This window comes from Erinaceus europaeus, chromosome 20, assembly GCF_950295315.1.
Source record: "Erinaceus europaeus chromosome 20, mEriEur2.1, whole genome shotgun sequence".
NCBI classification, from domain to species: Eukaryota; Metazoa; Chordata; class Mammalia; order Eulipotyphla; family Erinaceidae; genus Erinaceus; species Erinaceus europaeus.
In genome coordinates, this window is record NC_080181.1 from 5,393,585 (window position 1) to 5,415,468 (window position 21,884).

A 21,884-nucleotide genomic window follows, 5' to 3' on the forward strand; every position below is an offset into this window, starting at 1 on the left:
GTGGTCTTGTATCTAGGTTTGGAGCTGTGTCTACAGAGGAAGGGACAAGGCCTCCTGCTTCCCTTCTTCCAAGCCAGATGCAGACCTAAGGTGTGTCACTGTAAGCTACAGGCAGACCTGACTCTTTATATATAATGTGTGTGTATGTATATGTATATATACATTTTATATATATATATACCCTTTTGTTGCTCTTGTTTTATTGTTGTAGTTATTGTTGTTGTTGTTGGATAGGACAGAGAGAAATGGAGAGAGAGGAGGGGAAGACAGAGAGAGAGAGAGAAAGATACCTGCAGACCTGCTTCACCGCCTGTGAAGCGACTCCCCTGCAGGTGGGGAGCCAGGGGCTCAAACCAGAGTCCTTAAGCCAGTCCTTGTGCTTTGTGCCATGTGCGCTTAACCCACTGGGCTGCCGCCCGACTCCCGGCCTGACTCTTAAGTAGGGATGTTACAGAAACCTGGCTCCCTGACAATATTCCAGGCAGAGGATTTCTATGTAAGCATGAAAAAAAAGTCAGTCTCATCTAAGCCACTGTCTAAACAGCCTATCTTAAATCCTAGCTAATTCATTAAAGTGCAGGATGCTAAATAGCTGTAACCATTCTTAAAAAGCAGAAGAACCTTGACTCAAATTTTGGTTCAGATATGGAGACTGAGGAGCACACACACTCCAGAAAGGTTTGAGATACCTGTATTTGTGGGGAGAGCACGTCAGCCTTCCCCAGCAAGTATAATAGCTTGAGAACGTAAGTGAGAACAAGGAAAAGAGACTTGTTGGAGGGACTGGAGGGAGGATGGTCTGACTGAGGCATGGGTGAGAGTGCCTTCACACAGGTTTGACTTTCCTGGTTCAAGTCTCCTCTTGGAACCAAAGGGGAAAGCACTCAGGCTATCAACTTGCTCAGATGTAGAGCAGAGTAAAGGGTGAGGCACAAAAGATGTCAGCAATGAATGTCACAAAATGAATTAAGATTCTGTTCTTGAAAGGATTTGTTTATTGCATGAGAGAGAGAGAGAGAAGCCAGAACATCACACTGGCACATGGGAATCAAACAGGGAGCCCCAGACGTGTTAGTCAGTGCTCTACCCATCCCCTGGATTCCGATTCTTGTTTTTTGGTGTTTTTTTTAAGTATTTATTTTATTTATTTATTCCCTTTTGTTGCCCTTGTTGTTTTATTGTTGTAGTTATTACTGTTGTTGTCATTGTTGGATAGGACAGAGAGAAATGGAGAGAGGAGGAGGAGAGAAAAATAGACACCTGCAGACCTGCTTCACCGCCTGTGAAGCGACTCCCCTGCAGGGAGCCGGGGTTCGAACCAGGATCCTTATGCTGATCCTTGTGCTTTGCGCCACCTGCGCTTAACCCACTGCGCTACAGCCCGACTCCCCCGATTCTTGTTTTATACAACACCAGTATATGATCAACAGGCCTGGAGAGAGCTTACCAGTCTTGTGTTATCGTGTGTGCAATCCAAGTTTAAGCCCCGGCACCATGTGAGAGTACTATGATACTGGGGACAACTCTAGAGCTGTGTTCTTTCTCTCTGCCCCACCTTGTCCCCCCTCAGCCTTTTTGTGTCTATTTGAATAAAACACTTGGCCCAGAAACGATGAAATGGTGTGTGTGGAGACTCTTCCTCTGCAAAATAATGATGATGATGATGATAGTGGTGGTGATCCAAAAGAGAAAAAAGATGTTTATGGAGCCAGGTTGTTGTGTGGGTACTGGGGATGGAGGTGAAGTCTCTAGTGCAAGGCAGAGTTAGCCTGACAGAATAGCACTGTGGGTGGATGGCAGATCTGTAGGGACAGAAGCACAGAGATTTGGAGAGACGGCAGTAGAAATATGAAGACATTCTCCCTGGCACCTTTCGTGCTGTTAAATGAGGAACCGACTCATCAGTTGAGTAAGGAGAGTACAGAGGGTCAGAGGGCATGAGACGAGAGAGATATGCAAACGTCATCTCACAGCACTTAAGAAAGAACTGTCATAGAGACACTTGAGGTTTTGCTCATAAACTTAAAAGTTGGCTGTCCACCATAGCTGCCTTTATGGTGTCCCCTGCCAGTTCATTGGAGTAATGGTTGAATTTCACAGGGTCATGTTTTTACCAAGTGATTTTTACCACGCCTGGCTTCCCCCGAAAGCAGCCTGAGACTTACAGACTATTCTTACAGTGACAAGGAGGCAAGCAGGAGGCAGGGAAAGTGGAGAAGCCAGCGTGAGGATAAGATCATGTTTGTAGTCTTTTGCTGTTTTGTTTGTTTGTAGTCTTCATAACCACTGAAGTATATGTTTGGTCTGGGGGCAGGGGACTGAGTTGCCAGGGTATACTGGGTGAACTGTCTTAAGTGGATATTGAAAGTACCAGAAGTGATAACAATCAGGCTCAGATCATCAGATTTCCTGCAAGCTTTGACTTGCCTACCCACCCTTTCTTTACACAGCTGGATGCTTCACACAGCGAGGAGATAAACTCTCTAGTCCTTACTGGCACTCCTCACTGGTGCCAGAGAGATTCTGACCCCCTGTCCCATGTGTGTTAGTCCTCCAAGTCTCTCCTCCCATAGATTCAATTTCCCAGAGCCTCCTGTATTTGGCAATCTGTTATTCCTGTAATAAATTCCTTAGTTCCCTAATTCTTTGCTTCCTGACGAGTACAGTCTGATGGAGGAGACACAGTGGTGAGCAGGCACTTGTAAACCAGCATCAAAAGTGCTAACTTCACCAGCTGTAGCAACACCTGGAAGGTGAAGGACATACTGGCATCACAAGTGGCTCCAGACTCAGCCAGATGAAGACTGTTTAAGACAAAGAATGGAGTTAGGTTCTTCCAGGCCTGGAGGAGCCAAGAGCCAAGGTGAAGCTGGAGAGGGAAGTTGCACATCTAACCTCTCATCAGTAGTTTCACAGGAATTTTCACAGGTTCACCCCAGAATTTCCTTTCACTTGTACAACACTGCATAGATGGCCTGGTGTGTCAAGCCCAACATCAGTGACACCTGAAGAGCACTCACTCTCCCAAGTGGAAGAAGACCTCCAGCTACCTGCCCTTAGTTCCCACGGCATCTAGAGTGGCTGCAGAGGTAAGAACTCTGTGTGGCAGATGTTGAGGAGACTTTGAGCCTCCCACAGAGGGACGCATTACTTCATCTTCACCCAGGTTCTTAAGGTCACATGCCTTCATTTGCTCACAGCATATGACTTATTAAAATGAAAAAAAAAAAAAAACCTGTATTGCTGCCTTGGGGGTAGAAGAAAGGTAATTGAAAGAAAGAGTTCGTATTTCAAGAAATGATCTGATTTTGCAATAAAGACCTTTATCCTGTAATAATAGCTGACATTTACTGAAAGCTTGTGCTATGCCAAGTCTTGTGCAAAGCTCTTTGTAGGGTCTCATCTATACCACCTGGCAGTTGGATGAGGCAGGTACTATTGTTGTATCCACACTTCACACGAGGAAGCTGAGGTGTGATGAAGTTGGACAACATGCCTGCATCAATGTGATTCATAGGAAATATATCTGGTCATCAGATGCCAGAATATATTTTTCATGCATATTTGTTCTTCATCTATAGATCCTGCCTCAGACTTCCCAAAAGCCTTGGAATTTCCTAATACTGGCAACTGCTAATAGTGTCTCTTGGTGCATTAGCACACATGTGTAATGTTATGTTCTATCTTGTTATGTTTGGGGAAATGCCAGAGGAATGGGGCATTATGAATGAATCACTAGGGGGGCCTGGCAGGAGCGTACTTGGTTAAGCACACAAGTTATAAGCCCAAGGACCTAGGTTGAAATCCCCAGTCCCCCTACCTGTAGAGGGAAAGTCACAAGCAATGAAAACACTGCTACAGGTCTCTCTTGCTCTCGCTCTCCCCTTTGCCCGCCCTCCCTCTCTATTTTCCCTTTCCCCCTTGATTTCTGTCTGTAATTTTATGATTTTTATTTAAAAATGGAGAAAATAGGGCGTTCAGCCCTGACTTTGAGTGTGTATGTGTGAGAGAAAGAGACAGACAGAGAGACAGAGAGAAAGAGAGAGGCCAAGCTTGAGTTCAGTCACCAATAACCAGTGAAGGAATCATGCCTATGCAATGAAGCCTCCATAAAAGCCCCAGAATGAGGTATTTGCGAGAGCTTCTGGGTTTGGAAACTGGGTGTTTCCATGTGCCAACCTGTAGGACCCCAGGCCCCATGAGAGTAGAAGTTTCTTCTTTCAAAGTCTTACCAAGTGTTTCCTTTTTATCTGGTTGTTGATTTGAGTTCTTTGTAATCATTCAGTGGCCTAGTGAGTAAACTGATGTCCTGAGCCCTGTGGGTAGCTTGAGCAAATTATCCAAATGTGATGAGAGTCTCTGGAAGCTCTAGTTATAACCTGGACTTATGGCTGGCATCTGAGTGAAGGTGACCCTGTGGGATCATGCTCTGAGCCTATAGAGTCTGATGCTGTCTCCAGGTGGATCACATCACAAGTGAGTTGAATTCTCAGACACCGTGATGGTGATGGGAGAGTTGCTTTTTTGATGTACTGAAGCCCCCACACACTCACATTTGAATTGGATCCAGGAATCCAAACACCCCAGCAGGAAATATTTTTCCTTTATTTTATTTATTTATTTATGAGAGCTATAGAAGGAAAGAGAGACAGAACCAGAAATCACTCTGGTACATGCACTGCTGGGGATCTAACTCAGGACCTTATGCTTGAGAGTCCAATGCTTTATTCACTGCACCACCTCCCAGACCACACAGGGCATATTTTCAAAAAAGAAATATCCCACTTACATTCCCAACACATGAAGAAAGAGGCAACTAGGAACTAAACCAAAGCATCATTGACTTTAGCCCACCCTTTGCCCCTGTAATGCACAACCAGGTGTCTTTTACAGAGCAGAACTGTCTGAATGATTATTTATTTGATCACATCTACAAGATTCAAAGCAAGTTAAAGTATTATCTTTTTCAGGTATATCTAAAGTGAATATAAAATAGAACTGCTTTGTAAAGATTTATTTATTTGGGGGCTGTGTAGTGGTGTACCTGGTTGAGCACACACATTATTACCATGTATAAGTTCCTGAGTTCAAGACCCCACCTCAGGGTAGAAACTTTGTATTGCAGGTATATGTCCTTCTGTCTCCATCTCTGTCATCTCCTCCTCTCTCAATTTGTCTGTCCAATAAATAATAAATTTTTAAGGTTTTTTTTTTTGCCTGCACTATAAGTCCACTACTCCTAAAGGCTACTTTTTTTTCCTTTTTGTTGCCCTTGCTGTTTTATCATTTTTGTGGTTATTATTATCATTGTTATTGATGTCGTTAGATAGGACAGAGAGAAATGGAGAGAGGAGGGGAAGACAGAGGGGGAGAAAAAGACAGACATCTGCAGACCTGCTTCACTGCTTGTGAAGTGACCCCCTGCAGGTGGGGAGCCGAGGCCTCAAACCAGGATCCTTGCGCCTAGCGCCATGTCTGCTTAACCCGCTGTGCTACCGCCTGACCCCCTAACATTTATTTCTTCATGAAAGTGAGGAAGACAGAGGGAACAAGAGCACTGAGCTGACGCATGCATGCTAGGGATTGTACTCAAAGACCTTGTGCCTGCAAGTCCAGTGCTTTGTCTGCTGTACCACCTCAGGACTGCTGTGACAGAATTGTTTACGTCTTTATTTAATTTATGATTAATAGTGGCTTAGAGTATTGTAAGACTATGGAGTAGTTCCATAGCACACCCACCACCAAAGTTGTATGTCCCTGCCTACCCTCCCCATCATGACCACCACAGTTCTCACAGTCTCAGAGACAGTGTACTTGTTTTTGTTGTTGCTGTTTATTGCAAATTCATGTGTTCCATGTAACAACTTTTATAAACAAAAACACTTATCACTTGAATAGAGTTTCGTTTTTTTTAATTATTTATTTTCCCTTTTGTTGTCCTTGTTGTCTTATTGTTGTAATTATTATTGTTGTTAATGTCGTCGTTGTTGGATAGGACAGAGAAATGGAGAGAGGAGGGGGAGACAGAGAGGGGGAGAGAAAGACAGACACCTGCAGACCTGCTTCACCGCCTGTGAAGCGACTCCCTTGCAGGTGGGGAGCCAGGGGCTCAAACCAGGATTAGTTCCTTACACTGGTTCTTGCGCTTTGCGCCATGTGCGTTTAACCCACTGCGCTACTGCCCAATCCCCGAGTTTTGTTTTGTTTTTAGCTCAGCTTGCACCTCCTGTATGTGCAATCTCACCATCCCAGGCTGCTTTTCCAGGTAGATAGAGGGAGGGGGAGGAATATCACAGTTTCTCTAGTGCTGTAGCACCATGCATGTGGTGCCAGGGTTCGAACCTGGTACACGAGTACAGCAAGACACAGGCCCTGCCTGCTGAGCTGTCTCACCAGCTCTGGAGAATTGTGTGATTAATTACACAGTTACTCAGGGCATGCTGAAATTAGACTCCATTCTTTTAGTTTGTGTAGACCACAGGCCATATGTGCTCAGTAGCCTGTCTTCTGAGTGTTAAATTCAGGGATGGGGAGTGGAGGGGTAGGGGTCATTACCTGCTAGCCAAATGGCAAACAAAACCATTCTTTTAAGCTACTTGGTCAAGTAAACATTGCTAAAGGGATGGTAGATCAAGGTGGATACTTAATCTCAGCCATATGTTGGAGAAGAGCTAAACTTGACCCCAACAGAATGGACTGGAGAAAGCATCTACCTGCACCTTACTTGGGGAAGGCATGGCGGCAAGACTTGAGCTGTGATTAGGCTCGCCAGGCAGAAGCATGAACAATATTCCAAAAAGAGAAGAGCGAGTTCAAGGCAACCACAAAGACCTCAACATGTCTGCCTCTCAAATTCTGGGTTGGGCATTGGCAGGCTAGGAGGCTGGGAAGGGAAAGCCAGAGCATAGGAAACTGCCTAGCGTCAGCACAGCTGTCCTGCAGAATCAGAGATGTCTTCCTCCCGCATACAGACCTAACTTGGTGTATACCACATAGTTGGTGCTCAGTAACATTAACTGTCCAAAAATAGTTGAGGGTTCCATATTTTTTCCATTTTCTTTTATTGAATAGGACAAAGAGAAATTGAGAGAGATTGGGAAGACAGAAAAGAGGATGGAGTCAGGCTGTAGCACAGGGGAGTCACTTCACAGGTGGTGAAGCAGGTCTGCAGGTGTCTGTCTTTCTCTTCCCCTCTGTCTTCCGCTCCTCTCTCCATTTCTCTCTGTCCTATCCAACAATGACGACATCAATAATAACTGCAACAAAAAAGCAACAATGGCAACAAAAGGGAATAAATAAATAAATATTTTTTTAAAGGAGGAAAAATAAACACCTGCAGCCCTGCTTCACCACTTGTGAAGCGACCCCACTGCACGTGGGCAGCCAGCACTCGAACTGGAATCCTTACACAGGTCCTTGCGCTTCTTACTGTGTGTGCTTAACCACCCAGCCCCATATTGTCCAAAAATATTTGTAAGTGTTAGTAATAATCAGTTTTAAGACCAGGTCACTTTGTATGGAGCGGTCTGGGCTGAGATAAATAAACAATATACTGCCCTCTAGTGTTCTTAAAACAATGGCCTTCTCTATCAAAGTCAAGACCAGAAGGCTCTCTCTATTTTCAAACCATGCTGGCTGTTTCCATGTCATTGCTGCAGTGAAAACGGGTGGGTGGCGATGTCTACACAAGATAGTGCTTTTGTTTCCTTCAGATAAATATCCAGTGGCATTGCTGGATTGTAAGGTACTTCTGTTTTCCCATGGTGTTTTTCCAGGATTTACTTTATGATAGAGTTTTAGCACCATTCGAGCATACACACAGCTGAGGGATGCAGAAGTTCTTTGCTCTGCACTCTGGGTTCCATCTCCAGCTGCAGCAGTTCCATTTTCAGGTTTTTATTGTTTGTTGGTTGGTTGGTTTTTATTGCCACCAGGGTTATTGCTGGGGCTCAGTGCCTGCACAATGAATCCACTATTCCTGCTAGCCTCCCCCCCCATAGGACAGAGAAAAGAGGGGAAGAGAGAGAGAGAGAAGAGAGAGAGACTTGCAGTACTTGCTTCACTGCTCATGCAGGTGGGTGAAGAGGGCTTGAACCCAGGCCCTTGCTCATGATAACGTGCTTCCCAGGTGTGCCACCATCTGACCCCCCATTTTCAGTGTTTTAAAGAACTTGAAAGTTGCTCGGGCACTAACCAGACTAATTATACGGACAATTTCACAATATATACATATATCAAATCATTGGTTTGTACACATAAAGCTACTACAGTGCCAACATGCCAATTATATCTCAGGTTTTTGTTCTTGTTTTGCTTTGGTTTTGACTGGGGCTTCACTGCCTCAGGTCAAAACAAAATCTTTTTTTTTTTTCAGATAAAAGGAATAGACAGAGGGATGGGGGGGGGATACATAACACCAAAACTTCTTCTAGTCTGGTAGAGACTAGACCCTGGGTTGTGCTCATGACAAAGCAGTCACACTGTCCAGACAACATTTCAATTTTTAAGGTTCTGATTAGAGGCCAGGTAGTAGCACACCTGGTGAGCACATATTGTAACCCAGTTACAATTTATCAGTAGTATTTTTAATTTTTGTCATAATTGTGAATGGTGTCTTTTTATCTAGTAAAATATTTATCTGTTAATGACAACGATAGGAGAAGAGACAGAAAGAACCAGATATCACTCTGGTACGTGTGCTGGTGAGGTTTGAACTTGAAACCTCATGCTTGAGAGCCCAATACTTTGTCTACTGCGACACCTCCCACACCACTTTATTTATTTATTTATTTATTTATTTATTTATTATCGCTACCAGGGCTATTGCTGTAGCTCAGTGCCTGCATGATGAATCCACCACTCACAAAGGACTTTTTTTTTATATCAGACAGAAAGAAATTAAGAGGGGAGGGTGAGATAGAAAGACAAGACACCTGCAGCACTGCCTAGCCTATCATGAAGCTTCCCCCCTGCAGGTGGGGATTTGTCTTAGTAAATATTTCTATCTCTTGCTTTTTCCTGGTGTACCTTTGTGTGCAGTGTCCTTCCTACCTTGAGGCAAATGACCACTCTGGCATTTTCTGTGCCAGGGACTGAAGCTGGGGCCCACAATTGCAAGTCTTTGTAAATCTTTATCTCAACCTACAAGGCTTTAGATAATGATTCCCTGGGGGACCTGGGTGTGTCCCCAGTGAGGAGTTTCTTGGCCTGAAGGCAATGCCTACTAAGTGATTCAGTTTAGAGCTGTCAGCTGCTACCTTTCCCGGTAGCTGGTGGGAGACTACTAGTCCAAAGGGAGGGGCTCTGCAGTTTCACAACCTTGAAATGCCCTTTACAGGTTGAAGAAACTCTTTTATGTCTGCGTTGCCATGAGCTCAACACAGGTTTGAGTCCAGTCCCCAGTGCACTGGGGGAAACTTTAGTGCTATATTGTCTTTCTCTGTCTCTCTGTCTCTCTGTCTCTCTCTCTCTCTCTCTCTCTATATATATATATATATATATGTAATATATATACATACATAGGTGTGTATGTATGTAAATATATCTGATTTGTACTGAAAAAGCCTAGAGCAGTACAAACCAAGCATGTCAAAAAAGAAAAAGGGAGGGAGTGGGAAGAGGAGAAGAAATTTTCTTGTATTCTTAGTTTTATCAAATATCCCTACTCTGGTGAAAGAAAGAAAGAAAGAAAGAAAGAAAGAAAGAAAGAAAGAAAGAAAGAAAGAAAGAAAGAAAGAAAGGCAGTTGCCCAACTACATGGCATGGGCAGTCTGGGTCTGCATGGGGAGAGGGAGTAAACCCAGGGTCGCATACCACAGAGCAGCCTTCTCAGCCACTCTTTCCCCATTTAATATAGATAAGAGAGGGATGGAGAAGAATGAGGGAGACACACCATAGCTCCACTATCCATGTGGCACCCCAGGTGCCAGGGTTCAAACCTAATGTTTTTCTTCCTTTATTTTTTTGCCTCTGGGGTTATTGCTGCAGCTTAGCTCTAGTGCCTGCACTAGGAATCCACTTTTCCTAGAGGCCGTTTTTCCCATTTTTGTTGCCCTTTTTGTTGTTGTTGGATAGGACAGAAAGAAATGGAGAGAGGAGGGGAATACAGAAATGGGGAAAGAAAGATAGACACCTGCAGACCTGCTTCACTCTTATGAATCGACCCCCTGCAGGTGGGGAGCCAGGGACTAGAACCAGGATCCTAACACCAGTCCTTGTGCTTTGCGCCATATGCGCTTAATCCACCGCACTACCACCCAGCCCCGTTTATCTTTTTGTTTTTTTTTTAAGATTTTATTTATTTATGAAAAAGATCGAAGGAGAGAGGAAGAACCAGACATCACTCTGGCACATGTGCTGCCGGGGATCAAACTTGGGACCTCAAGCTTGTGAGTCTAAAGCTTTATCACTGCACCACCTCCTGGACCACATTTTTAAAAAATATTTATTTATTTCCTTTTGTTGCCCTTGTTTTCTTGTTGTAGTTATTTTTGTTGTTGTTACTGATGTCGTCGTTCTTGAATAGAACAGAGAGAAATGGAGAGAGGGGGAGAGGCAGACAGACACTTGGAGACCTGATTCACTGCTTGTGATGCAACCCTCCTGCAAGTGGGGAGCCACGGCTCGAACGGGGATCCTCACACCGGTCCTTGCGCTTTGCGCCACATGCGCTTAACCCACTGCGCTACTGCCTGACTCACCCCTGTTTTTCTTTTTTATAAATGCATTTATTGAGGGAGCCAGGTGGTGGCTCACCTGACTGTACATGTTACAATAAATACATTTAATGAAAAAATAAAAGAACCAGAGCACCACTCTGGCATATGCAATGCCAGGAATAAAACTCAAGATCTCACACTTGCAAGGCCAGTGTTCTGCTGCTGTGTAACTTCTTTATCAGATGTTTGCTTTATATATCTTTCTGCTTCACATGACAAATTCCAAGAACCTATGATGACTTTTAAGCAGTGGACTCTCCCATTGCCACTTCAGACCTTGGAGTTCCTTGGCCACCAGCTTTATAATCCTCTAACCCTCAAAAGTTTGGTGCTATCTTCTTCCCGCCCCCCTTTTTTTGCCCTTGTTGTTGTAGCCTTGTTGTGGTTATTGTTGTTGTTGATGCCGTTCGTTGTTGGATAGGACAGAGAGAGGAGGGGAAGACAGAGAGGGCGAGAGAAAGACAGACACCTGCAGACCTGCTTCATCACCTGTGAAGCGACTCCCTGCAGGTGGGGAGCTGGGGGCCTTGAACTGGGATCCTTACGCTGGTCCCTGCGCTTTGTGCCACGTGCACTTAATCTGCTGCGCTACCGCCTGACTCCCCTGTCTTCTTCTTGGTGTCTTGGTCCTTTTTTTTTTTCCCCTTTAGTCACTGTGATTCAGTACAGGTATTACAAATCTACCACTGCTGGCAACCATTTTTTTTCCTTTCCTCCCTGCAGGTGGGTATGAGAAGGTGGGTTTGAAGCCAGGTCCTTGCAGGAGTCCTTGTGATTAGGCCTATGTGGTCTTAACAGGGTGTGCCACTGCCTGGCCCCGGTCCTTATATTCTCTGCATTTCGTCCCTCTTCACTTAAACTGAGTTAAGAAGGGGCAGAAGTGAAGCATTTGTTGAGCTGTTCTCCATCCCTGTACCACTCTGAGTCTTCTGAATTGGAGATTTCTGAAGCAAAGATAAAAAAGGTAGAGTTTAATACATGTTTCTGATGCTTAGAATTACCCCTCTTCTTCATTGGTCATTTCTTTTTTGGGGGGGTGGGGGGACTAATGGTTTACAGTGCAGTTGTTGGGACATGGGTATAGCTTCTCATTCTCCATGACAGATGTCTGTAAAACACGCTGACTCCCAGAGCAGGTCCTTTTCCATCATCATGTACCAGGACCGGGAATCCCCCTCCCCCAGCCCTTTACCGTGCCCTCCTTCTCCAGCATCCTTTGCCTTGGTGCAGTACAACATGTCCATCATTTCTGACCCATCCCATGGTCTCAGCTTATTTATTTTTTGCTTTATCTTTGTTCCATTTTTTTATTTGTGATTAATAGTGGGTTACAAGATTTTTTTAATACAATTTTTATTTATAAAAGGAAACACTGACAAAACCATAGGATAAGAGGGTTACAACTCCACACAGTTCCCACCACCAGAACCCTGTATCCCATCTCTTCCCCTGATAGCTTTCCTATTCTTTATCCCTCTTGAGAGTATGGACCCAAGGTCATTGTGAGCTGCAGAAGGTGGAAGGTCTGGCTTATTTAATTGCTTCCCCACTGAACATGGGTGTTGGCAGGTTGATCCATACTCCCAGCCTTTCCCTAGTGGGGTAGGGATCTGGGGAAGTGGAGCTCTAAGTCAAGTTGGCATCACAGTAGCATCTGGAGCCTGGTGGCTGAAAGAAGAGTTAACATATAAAGCCAAATGAATTGTTGACTAATCATGAACCTAAAGGCTAGAATATTGCAGATGAAGATTTGGAAGGTCTCCATTTTATAGATAGTAGGCCTATTTTAGTTATATTCCAAAGGACCCATAACTGTACTAGTGTTTTTTGTTTTGTTTTGTTTTTTCTGCGCCTGACATCTGATATGCAGGTGGATTCAAGTTATTGTCTGGGGAGATAATGTCATGGCTGGAAAAAGGAATAGAAAGCTGGATCAGGGAAGAGAGTAGCTCCCATCGATTTGATCTGATGTGGGGCTCATATTCAGCTTAGGAGTCTATGTGACCTCTGCATCGGTCTCAGTTTATTAGTCAGACTCTTCAGGGAGCCACCTCATTAGAATTGAACATGTGATATCGTGAAACTGTGGCTTTTTCACACTGACCTTCAATAGTCACTGTAGGGAGTCGGGTGGTAGTGCATCGGGTTAAGGATCCCGGTTCCAGCCCCCCAGCTCCCCACCTGCAGGGGAGTCGCTTCACATGCGGTGAAGCAGGTCTGCAGGTGTCTTTCTCTCCCCCTCTCTGTCTTCCCTTCTTCTCTCCATCTCTCTCTGCTCTAACAATGATGACACCAATAACAACAACAATAACAACCACAACAACAATAAAAAAACAAGGACAACAAAAGGGAAAATAAATAAATAAACATTTAAAAATATATAGTCACTGTAATCTTAATCAGAACACTAAAAAATCTGCTTGTGGAACCTGAAAATCTAATCTGAAAAATGTATGTGAAAGAGAGCTGGGAAGTGGTGCACCAGGTTTTTTGTACACATAGTACAAAGTACAAGGGCCAGATCCTGGGTTGAGCCCCCGGCTCTCCACCTGCAGTGGGCGTCGCTTCAAAAGCAGTGAAGCAGGTCTACAAGTGTCTGTCTTTCTCTCTCCCTCTCTATCTTCCCCACCTCTCTCAATTTGTCTCTGTCCTATCCAACAACAATGGGAAAAAAGATGGCCACCAGGAGCAGTGGATTTGTAGTTACAATCACTGAGCCCCATCAATAACCCTGGAGGCAAAAAAAAAAAATGTATGTGAGAGAAGAAAAGAACAGTCCAGATACACCTGTGTAAAAAGAACAATTTAGAGGTACCTATGTTATCAAGTCCCAAGATTAAGACTTAATATATGCTGCTAAACATTGGTTTGGAGTACTGTCAGTTGAGGAGAAGAAAGGACTCAAATATAGACCTGTGCAAGACTTAAGAGGTGAGTCAGTGGTAAAGCACACTGGTTTGGTTTGGTTTTCATCATTGCTGGGACTTCACTGCTCCAGGCTAACTTTTTGTTTTTCCTGATAGAAAGACAAGGACAGAGAGACAAGGAGAGATAACACATAATCACAAGTTTCTTTCATTTTGGTGGGGACCAGGCTTGAATCTGGGTTGTGTTCTTGACAAAACAAACACACTATCCAAGTAAACTATAAATGGATGCAATTTTTTTTTACATGCATGAGATTGTTGGCTTAATCTTAGGTTTAAACCACATAAAAACAAGAAAGACCCAAGAATAGGAAAGCCATCAGGGGAGGGGATGGGATACGGAGTTCTGGTGGTGGGAATTGTGTGGAGTTGTACCCTCTCATCCTATGGTTTGGTCAGTGTTTCCTTTTTATAAATAAAAAATTAAAAAAAAAAAAAAAGAAGAAAGACCCTAAAAGGGAATATCATAAATCATTGCTTCAGTCCTCCTCTCTTTGATTAAAAATAATAATAGGATCAGGGAGACATCATAATGGTTATATAAGAGTCTCATGCCTGAGGTTGCTGAAGTCCCAGGTTTAAACCATGGCACCCAGCTTAAGCCAGAGTGAGCTAAAAATAAATAAATAAATAGAAGTTGAAAGAAAGTTCACCTAGCAGAGTGCACACTTTACCATGCTCAGGAACCTGGGCTCAAGCTGCCATTGCTATATGGGGCCACCAAACAAAGGGGAAGATTCCCACGTAGAGGAGTGCTACCCTGGTGTCTCTCCTCCTCTCCCCTTTCCCTCTCCTCTGTCTCTCACCCTCTAAAAAATGAAAAAAGGAAAGATGAAAAAAGGAAAGAAAATAAAGGAAAAGAAAAAAAAAAGAGCTCTCTGGAGTGGTGGGATTATGCAGGCATGGAGCCCCATCAAATCTCCAGCAGAAAAAAAAATAGCCAAAAGATAATACGTGACCCCAGATTCAGTCCCCAGTACTGCCATATGCCTGAACTGAGCAGTGTCTGATCCTTTTCTCCTAAAAATAAATATTTTAAAAAGAAATAACCCATGGTGTGTGGGAGTGTTGGGGAGGCGGGGAGAAGCCTGATTTATGACAAACAGAACAGAGGGAAAAAGAGAGCCTGGCAGCTCTCAGAGGGGCATAGCATAGCCGCTCTGATCACAAGAGACAGCCTGCGTCAGACAGTAGACGGGCCAGCGGCCTCTACTGCTGGAATTTCAGCGTGCAGCCATTCTCTACTCCCACCAGGCTGCTCCCAGTGACTGAGCAGGAGGGGTGTACTGGAAATGATGTCCTTCCCAGTGAGGGAGTGTTTGGTGTGTAGTCTGCTCCCAGGCGACTCACTGGCCTAGGCAAGACTTCTCAGAGTCACTGCTTCATTCCCCATCTCCTTTCTCAGATGCCAAGACTTTCCCAGCTGGCCCCCGCTCCCATGCCAGTGTGTGCTTCATGGTTGTTTCCTCCTCCAATTCCGTAGTGGCATCTGCTTCCCAGAGGAGTGAACTGAGTAACCAGTACTGGGAATGAGCCAAGCAAGTGGAGTATAGGGCAGAGACTGATCACAGGCCAGGAGACCCCCGTTCAGAGGAGAATGCTGTCCACAGGTCGTCTCGGGCACAATGTGGTAGCTCGCCTGCTGGATGCATGCATCATCACATACAACTCCCTGGGAAAACGGCCTGGCCAATAATGATCCAGCCTCTTAGGAAATAGGAGGGCCAGTGTCTCAAGAACAACGGCTAGTTATTGCTCAGTGACTTGCAGCCCCCCAACCCCTGAGAGATGATGAGAAAAAAACATGATGTGCAGGCAGCTAAAGGCTGTGTGCTGGGGCGGCAGGATTTCTGACAGAGGGATCTTTGTCTCCCGCAGAGGAAGAGAGGACGTCTCTGTGGAGCAACCACAGGACATAGAGTGGGCAGAGGCCTCAGAGCACTCTGAGAAGGCAGGTCAGCTTCACAAGGTCAAAGCTCTGAAACCTGGGATAGTGACTTTGGATGGATGTCCCCACGCATTTGGGCTCAGCAAAGTCCCCAGCCCTGCACCTGCTCCCGACAATATCCTGAGCTGCAGGCAGCTGTCGGTGATAGAGTGGATCAAGCAGACCACCTCTTTAACCAGACTTATCATCCTGTTGGCCACTTTAACATAGATAAAAATTTTAATTTTTTTATTATCTTTATTTATGGGATAGAGACAGACAGACACTGAAAGGGTAGAGGAGATAGAGAGGGAGAGAGAGAGAGAGAGAGAGACACCTGCAGCACTGCTTCACCACTTGCAAATGTCCCCCCTGCAGGTGGGGACCCAGGGCTTGAACTGTAACGTGCGCTCAACCAGGTGCAGCACCGCCTGGATAAAACTTAAATCGAAAGTAATCATGAAAGGGTGGGTTAGCACAGTGGTCGTGCAGGAAGACTTTTTTTAATTGCCACCGGGGTTGTCACTGCTCCTGGCGGACTTTTTCCTTTTGAAAAAGCTTTTCTTTTATTTCCTAGGACAGAAAGCAATTGAAAGAGGAGAGGGAAGTAGAGAGAGACAAAGAGACTCTTGAAGCGCTGCTTCAGCACTCTTAAAATAGGTGGGACCTGGGGGCTTGAACCTGGGTCCTTGTGCGTATGTGCGCTCACCCGGAAGTGCCACTACCTGGCCACAAAAAAAGACATTCATGCCTGAAGCTCCAGAATTGCAGATTCAGTCCCCCATAGCACCATAAACCAGAGCTGAGCAGTGCTCTAGTGTGTGTGTGTGTGTGGGGAGAAGTAATTGTGATAAATATAGGTGTGATTGCAGCAGTTGGACAACTGTGTGGAGTATGTAGCTTTCTTAGAAATCAACCAAAGGTGTCCACCATGTGAATAAGCAGGTGATTTATGAGAGGATGAAAAATGTGAATAGCATAGACATGTTTTCTTTCGGAATTAAATGATATTTTTTATTTATAAAATGGAGATATTGATAAGACCATAGAATAAGAGGGGTAAAAAGGCATGGTGTCATGCTAATATCTTTTTATTATTATTATTGGATAGAGACAGAGAAATTGATGGGAGGGGGGAAGAAACGGAAAGAGACTGAGAGACAACCCTGCTTCACCACTCATGAAGCTGTCCCCCTGCAGGTGGGGACCTGTGGCTTGAACCCAAGGCCTAGTGAACTGTAGTGTGTGTGCTCAACCAGATATGCCACCGCCCGGCCCCCCTAAGTGATATTTTAAATGAGGCCACTTCTAGGTATATATATATATATATATATCTATACAAGATATATGTGTATATATGTGCACAGTGTACAGTGATATTCATAATAGTTAAAAAGAGCTGATGACCTGGGGGTAGATAGCTTATTGGTTATGCAAAGAGACTCTCATGCCTGAGGCTCCCAAGTCAACTGCCCCCTCCCCTGCTGCCCCACAGCACCATAAGCCAAAGCTAAGCATTGCTCTAGTAAAAAAAAAAAAAAAAAAAATGATGAGTTCAAATGTCCATCTGCTAAGGAATGGGTACATAAAAAGCAGTATATATTGTTAAGTGTGATAAACCAGAAAGGGAAGGATGAGTATGAGATGATCTCATTCATGGGCAGAACATAAAAAACAAGAACAGAAAGGGGAAATACAAAGTGAAATATGGACTGGATCTGGTGTATTGCACCAAGGCAAAGGACTCTGGGGAGGAAGGGCAGAGAAAGGACTGGGGGAGGGGGCTGGGCTCCTGGTACATGTTGCTAGAAAGGGCCTAGGCTGGGGGTGAGAGTGTTCTGCAGTCACCTGTCATAGTGAGATGAGAAAGTGTACTCATGTGCCAACAACTGTGCTGGACACCATTAAACCGCCAATAAAAAGAGTGGTATATCCACATAATGGATAAACACACAACAACAATAAAAGGAAAGTCCTGAAATATGCAACAGTAGGGGTGGATCTTGAAAACCTTGTCCCAAGTGAAGAAAGCTGATTACAAAAGTGCCACATTACAGGGTTGCATTTATGTGAACTGTGCAGAATAGATAAATCCACAGAGAAAGCAAACAGCTTAGTGGATGCCAGAAGCTGGGGCTGGGGATTGGTAAGGAATGACTGCTAATGGTTATGGAATTTTTGTGGGGTTATCAAAGTTATCTAAAGTTAGGTATTAGTGGTAGCACAACTCTATGAATACATCAAAGCCCACTTAACTGCATACTATATAAGTGCAAATGTTACAGTATGTGAATTATATATCTCAATAAAACCATTGTAAAGAAAAAAAATGAAGCCACGAGGAGTTGGGCAGTAGCACTGGACCAGAGTAAGGATCCTGGTTCAAGCCCCCGGCTCCCCACCTGCAGGGAAGTCGCATCACAAGCGGTGAAGCAGGTCTGCAGGTGTCTGTCTTTCTCTCCCCCTCTCTGCCTTCCCTTCCTCTCTCCATTTCTCTCTCTCCTGTCCAACAATGACAACAATAATAACTACAACAATAAAACAACAAGGGCAACAAAAGGGAATAAATAAATATAAAAAAATGAAGCCATAAAAATTGCAAACACTTCCCCCCCCCAAAAAAAAAATGAGACGTATAGAACAGAAGAAATGTGAGGTTAATTAAATTAGAAAAGCCCAAAGAAATCAGGTGTGCATGTGTCGCAGTTAAATAGGCGAATGCTGAGTTACAGAGAGGTCGACTGGTGGGGCCACACATTGCAGTTTCCATATTAGAGTGGAGCACAGCAAGGGTGAGGTCACACTCCTTTTTATGTGTCACTTCTATAAACAAAGTATTTCATTTTACATGCCAGTTACCACAAAAAAAAAATATTCAGATAGCATGATAGGTTTCCTTTTTTTTTTGTCTTTTCTTTTTCTTTTTTTTTTTTTTTTACATTTTTAAGGGTTTATAGTTAGAATAAACATGTTCCACAGACTCTAGTTCATCAACACAGAAAAGTAGAATTGTTTTCTCCTTGGCTTGAGAAAAAAAAGAAGAAGAAATGGGTTTATTTTTAAAAAGCAAACTATTAAAACCACAGGCTCAGCAAGTAGATGCCACTTTCCTAGGAGAGTCTAGCCGATCTGCCCCAGCACTAAGTATTCTGTTGTGTGTCTCTAGGTCGCTTGCCGAATGTGTGTGTTACCTGAAATGAGCTAGGTTTTCAAGTGGCTTATTGCCAAGTGGATTGGAAAGGCAAAAATATCATCAAAGACCCTGAGATGCTATCAGAACATTACAAGAAAAGACTTGGAAAGTATGCATGGCTAGGAAGCCAAGAGGACCTTTAATCCAATGAATGTGGAGCCAAAAGTATTTTAAAGGGGAGAGAATGAAATCAGCCTCTTCCATAAAACCATCTCCTCGTTTTCCAGTTTATTTCCACGACAAACAAGCTAGAAGTTACATGGGATTTAATTGGCAAGGTTAGTTTTGAATCATTTGATCATATTTATAAGTCAAATATAAACAAAAGGTGGAGATTTCCACACAGAAACATCTGCTAAAGTATGTCTCCTGCATGGTGCTTTCACTGACATATTTTCAGTGAAATGTTTTTTTTTGTTGTTTTTTTATCTTTATTTATTTATTGGATAAACACAGTCAACAATTGAGAGGGAAGGGGGTAATAGAGGGAGAGACAGAGAGATACCTGCAGCACTCCTTCACCACTCGTGAAGCTTTCTCCCTACAGGTAGGGACCGGGGACTAGAACCTGGGTCTTTGTGCACTGTAACGTGCGCTCAACCAAATGCACCACCACCGAGCCCTGCGAAATAAGTTTTAAAATAGTTTGTGTTCCTGGAGCTCCGCGCCCTCAGCGTCCTACCCAACAGGGGAAAGAGAGAGACAGGCTGGGAGTATGAATTGACCTGTCAGTGCCCATGTTCAGCGGGGAAGCAATTGCAGAAGCCAGACCTTCCACTTTCTGCATCTCACAATGACCCTGGGTCCACACTCCCAGAGGGATAAAGAATAGGAAAGTTACCAGGCGAGGGGATGGGATACGGAGCTTTAGCGGTGGGAATTGTACCCCTCTTATCCTATGGTCTTGTCAGTGTTTCCATTTTATAAATAAGTAAAATCAAATAAAATGGTTCATGTAACTTAATCTGTCAGTTTGGGTACATACCTAAATAAACATCAGATAAAATGCAAACACTTTATTTAAAGGCTTTTAAGAAAATGACAGAAATGACCAAGGAAAGATGTTACTAAGCAGTAGAATGCATGGCTTGCATCCATGAGGCCTTGGGCTCAATCTTCAGCACCACATAAAAACAAAGGCAAATATAGAACATCATAAATAATTGATTTTAGGGAGCTGGGTGGTAGTGCAGCGCGTTAAGCTCACGTGGCACAAAGCGCAAGGACCGGGTGTAAAGATCCTGATTCGAGCCCCTGGCTCCCCACCTGCAGGGGAGTTGCTTCACAAGCAGTGAAGCAGGTCTGAAAGTGTCTATCTTTCTCTCCCCCTCTCTGTCTTCCCCTCCTCTCTCAATTTCTCTCTGTCCTATCCAACAACAACAACAACAGCAGCTATGACAATAATAACAACAACAATAAGCAGAACAACAAGGGCAATAAAATGGGAAAAATAGCCTCCGGGAGCAGTGGATTCATAGTGCAGGCACTGAGCCCCAGCAATAACCCTGAAGGCAAAAAAAAAAATTTATTTTATTTTATTTAAAATATTTTAATGAGAGACATACAAAGAGAAAGACTGGTACTGCTCACCTCTGGCTTATGGTAGTGCTGTGGATTGAACCTAGGACCTCAGAGCCTCAGGCATGAAAAGTGTTTTACATAAGCATTATGCTATCTCCCCAGCCTGTTTTTTTTAAAGATTTATATTTTAATAAGAGAGAGACTGACCCCAAACATTACTCTTTCACATGTGATGCTGGGGATCAAACTCTGGACCTCATGTCTAAGAATCCAAGGCTTTATCCACTTCCTGGGCTGCAAATAAAACAATTTTAAAACATTAAACCAAGGGATTATTTCACTATTTTGATTCCAAGAGTTATTGCTGGGGCTTGGTATGTGACACTTAAAAATGTGTGTTTTTGGGTCAGCATGATAGCTCACCTGTTAGTGTGTTACTGACTAGTGTGTCACACATATGACTCAGGTTGGAACCTGATCTCCACAGTCCTGAGGGAAGCGTTAGTGCTATGATGCCTTTTTCTCTCTCTTTGTCTTCTTCTCTCCCCCACCCCCACCCCAACCTGAAAAAAAAATCAACCCAGAGTGGTGAAAAAACAATGGTATAGGAATTGACCCTTGAAGGACTCCTGAAAGCATTCAAAATTTTGTCTTAAACTTAAGAAGCCTAGATGTGAACTAATTTCACTCCTTGTGCAGTTAACTTCTCAGTCGCATGAATTTCTGTCCTCCCCAGGGTGCAGGAACAATTGATTGCTCCCAAGACCACAGAAAACAGCAAGATCTAAAGAACCAAAAACTAAAATTTCATGAAGCCAGAATGAACAACAAATTAAATACAACAGATGCTCAAGCCACAGTCAGGAGCCAAGGAGAATGCACAAACTCAGCATCCTGTAGAGCAAAAGATCACTGAATCACAAGCAAGGTCCTAGTCTTATGCTTTCTTTTGTTTTGCTTGTAGAAACTGGTCAGGCTGTGGAGCATGGGCTGACAGCCAAATTTTAAGGTCCAGAGTTGAAACTGACTCCACTCTCTCAAATGTAGAGTGGAGTTGGTATTTTCCACGAGGGGTAGCCCTTTGGGAAGTTGAAACACATTCCAGGATATAGTTGAGGTAAAAGCATATGCACCCCCGCCCAGCAAGAGCTCATCTAAATACACATAAGTACTTGAACTAAGCTGGGCTCAAGGCAGTCAAATGCTTTTCCACTCTGTGCCTAGTTCCTACCTCAAAGGAGAAGAGTGGGGGGTGGGGGGTCAGGCTTTCAGCTGACCGGGTGAAGCAAGGAAGTGGTGGAAATGGGAAAGAAAACCATGGACAGGGAGTCGGGCGGTAGTGCAGCAGGTTAAGCACAGGTGGCACAAAGTGCAAGGACCGGTATAAGAATCCCGGATCGAGCCCCCAGCTCCCCACCTGCAGGGGAGTCGCTTCACAGGCGGTGAAGCAGGTCTGCAGGTGTCTGTCTTTCTCTCCCCCTCTCTGTCTTCCCCTCCTCTCTCCATTTCTCTGTCAACAATGACATCAATAACAACAATAATAATAACTATAGCAATAAAAAAACAAGGGCAACAAAAGAGAATAAATAAATAAAATA

General features: G+C 44.0%; 1 long non-coding RNA gene across 1 annotated transcript; it reads left to right on the forward strand.

Annotated features, from left to right (window-relative positions):
* The first annotated feature begins 753 nt into the window (after nucleotides 1-753).
* Nucleotides 754-21,634, forward strand: LOC132534897 (uncharacterized). Its single transcript, XR_009546660.1, has 3 exons — nucleotides 754-3,089; nucleotides 18,739-19,043; nucleotides 21,023-21,634. It is a non-coding gene; the product is annotated as an uncharacterized LOC132534897 (long non-coding RNA).
* Nucleotides 21,635-21,884: the final 250 nt, after the last annotated feature.